This window comes from Nicotiana tabacum, chromosome 20, assembly GCF_000715075.1.
Source record: "Nicotiana tabacum cultivar K326 chromosome 20, ASM71507v2, whole genome shotgun sequence".
Taxonomy (NCBI): Eukaryota; Viridiplantae; Streptophyta; class Magnoliopsida; order Solanales; family Solanaceae; genus Nicotiana; species Nicotiana tabacum.
Window position 1 is genome coordinate 32,684,800 of NC_134099.1, and position 3,746 is coordinate 32,688,545.

Sequence of the window (3,746 nt, forward strand, 5' to 3'; positions counted from 1 at the left end):
GGGGAATGGACGTTATTGGACCAATCAAGCCTGCTGCTTCCAACGGACACATGTTTATCCTGTTAGCCATCGACTATTTCACAAAATGGGTCGAAGCAGCATCTTATAAAGCAGTAACTAAGAAAGTCATGGCAGACTTTGTCCGCGATCGCATCGTTTGTCGATTCGGAATTCTAGAGTCAATCATTACTGATAATGGCTCCAACCTCAACAATGACTTGATGAAAGCTATGTGTAAAACTTGCAAGATCAGACACAAGAATTGCACAACCTACCGACCTCAGATGAATGGAGCTGTAGAAGCCGCCAACAAGAATATCAAGAAGATATTGAGGAAAATGATAGACAAGCATAAGTAGTGGCACGAGCAGTTATCATTTTCTCTATTAGGGTATTGCACCACAATCTGCACATCAACTGGGGCAACCCCCTATATGCTGGTTTACGGAACAGAGGCTGTCATTCCCGTTGAGGCAGAAATTTCTTCCCTAAGGATCATACAAGAAGCTGAGCTCGACGACGCCGAGTGGGTAAAAAGTCGTTATGAGCAACTAGCCCTTATAGACAGAAAGAGAATGAATGCAGTTTGTCATTGTCAACTCTATCAAAACAGAATGGCTAGAGCCTTCAACAAAAGAGTCAAGCCAAGACAGTTCACACCGGGACAGCTGGTGTTAAAGAAAATTTTTCCGCATCAAGATGAAGCCAAAGGGAAGTTCTCTCCCAACTGGAAGGGCCCATACATGGTTCACTGGATTTTGACAGGAGGAGCACTTATACTTGCAGAATTGGACGGAGAAGTCTAGCCAAAACCAATCAATTCAGATGTAGTCAAGCGTTACTACGTGTAAACTTTATGATTTCCTTATATAATGTAATTGAACTACGCCTGACCTGATTCCCGTTTAAGAGGGGATACGTAGGCAACCCTATGGGTTCGGTAACAATTCAATAAAAATTTCATTTCTCCCCGCAATTAGAAATTGGGGTAGAATTTTGAGGAGGACCCTCAAAATTCCGAAGTAATTTTAGCCGATCGCTGCATGAGCAACAGTCAGAAATGTCAACCCATCAAACTGGGGCAGAATTTTGAGGAGGACCCTCAAAATTCCGTAGCAAGATAGGTTGCATTGTCTCGAACATGTCACAGTCGTCAGTTCATCTAAAAGCTATTTTTAATTTATGTCATACTTTTACAAAATCATGGATGTTATTATTGAAACTGCTTTGTTTAGCAATGCTACCCCAATAATATAGACGGTATCACCAGATCAAAGCCGAACGAGTCAAGCAAAAGTCAGCGGGAATACGAACTAACCTCCCCCTTACAAAACTCACGATTTTTCTTTGGATGCAGGCATTAGGATCGCGAAATTATTAAACACACTGTATTCCCATGGGACAAACATTGGTCAAAATATGACTCCCAGAGCCGTTGCACTTGCCAACACTTGCTATCAGCACACCAGTGATGTTCTGTATGTCACAATGCTCCCAGTAATCACAACGCCACAATCTGTTATCAGCTAAGAAAACTCTACCATCATTTGTTATTTTATTTCTTGCAGAAGGCTACCATTCTGCTTTCCGAGACTAAACGATGTCTCCATCTGCATCTGCATTGCATAAGGCTACCATTCTGCCTTCTGAGACTAAATGCTGTCTCCATTTGCACTCTTGCATAAGGCTACCATTCTATCTTCCGATGTTAAGCTCTACCTCCATCTGCATTGCATAAGGCTACTATTTTGCCTTCCAATCTGTATAAGGCTATCATTCTGCCTTCCGAGACTTAATGCTGTGTCCATCTGCATTCTTGCATAAGGCTACCATTCTGCCTTCCGAGACTAAACGTTGTCTCCATCTGCATCTGCATTGCATAAGGATACTATTTTGCCTTCCAATATACATATGGCTACCATTATGCCTTCTGAGGTTAAGCTCTACCTCCTCCTGCATCTGCATTACATAAGGCTACCATTCTACCTTCTGAGGTTAAGCTCTACCTCCGCCTGCATCTGCATTGCATAAGACTATCATTCTGCCTTTCGAGGTTAAACTTTACCTCCACCTACATCTGCATTGCATAATGCTACTATTCTGCCTTCTAATCTGCATAAGGCTACCATTCTGCATTTCGAGGTTAAGCTCTACCTCCATCTGCATTGCATAAGGCTACTATTCTGCCTTCCAATTTGCATAGGGCTACCATTCTGCCTTCCGAGGTTAAGCTCTACCTCCACCTACAACTGCATTGCATAAGGCTACCATTCTGCCTTCCGAGGTTAAGCTCTACCTCCGCCTGCATCTGCATTGCACAAGGCTACCATTCTGCCTTCTAAGGTTAAGCTCTACCTCCGCTGCATCTGCATTGCATAAGGCTATCATTCTGTCTTCCGAGGTTAAGCTCTACCTCCACCTACATCTGTATTGCATAATGCTACGATTCTGCCTTCCGAGGTTAAGCTCTACCTCCATCTGCATTTGCATTGCGTAAGGCTACTATTCTGCCTCCCAATCTGCATAAGGCTATTTTTCTGCCTTTCGAGGCTAAGCTCTGCCTCCAATTTCCTTCAAAACTAAGCGCTATCCCAAGCACTATTCATCTCGCTTCTCTTATGGGCTAAGCTCTTCCCTTCAATTTGCAAGACTAGGCTCTATCTTGTCCGTATCATACTACTGCATCCTTCATGGGATGAAATATTGCCAACTCATCCAAAGGCATCATCGTTCGGAGGCACCATCTTCATAGCCCGAGAACACCATGTCATGGCCTAAGGATCTCTTTCAATCTTTTGCATATCATTATTCAAAGGAGTCATGGTTCGGAGGCACCATCCTCATAGCCCGAGAACATCATTTCATGGCTTGCGAATCCTTTATCATACGTTTCATAGCCCAAAACATCATGGTCTAAGGACATCATTCTCATCGTCCGAAGAAAACTTTCATGGTCCGACGGGAATTTGCATCATGTTTAAATTTATGTACAGTATACACTTGTATTGCTTCTATTTGCAGGTAAGCCGGTGAGCAACAACTATCCCAGTAGGAGCGATCCCGCTCCAGTTCCTTCAGCCATATCAAACCTAACAATTCCCGTAAACCTTTCATTCACCCAGCCCTAGATATCACGTACGTTCTTGAAAGGTCTTCATCGGTATACTCCGCCGATGGATCCTGAACTACATACGGCCTGATTCCTGTAAAACCAGGGATATGTAGGCATCAAAAGCCAGGGTGCGGCCTAAATCCTCCCAAACTGTTTTGCTCGATCAAAATTGGCCATCATTTCTTTACCCGAAAACTCTTTCATCCTTTCCGGGTAAAGAGGGGCAGCTGTTGATACCCAATTTTTTCCTATATATTTTCAATATGCAAAATACCTTTAAAATAACATATATATGCATATATAAGCTTGACCAAAGGTTTAATTATATTCCATAATTTTAAAGGTTTAAATTGATTTATTTTCTCCCTTTTTTATCCATAAAATCCCTAATAATTATTTCCAAAATTATTATTTTGATAATTCATCTATTGTATTTCTATATTTATGCCAAAATATGGCTAAAATAATTTTTACATATTTTTATAATTACATTTGGTATTTTAAAGCTAAATTGCACATAATTGCAATATTAGCCCTTTTAAGATTTAATTATATTTTATACGCATAAAATTGGATCCTGTATTTTTAAATATCTAATAATATGTTATAAATCATTTTATCACCTTAAATTATT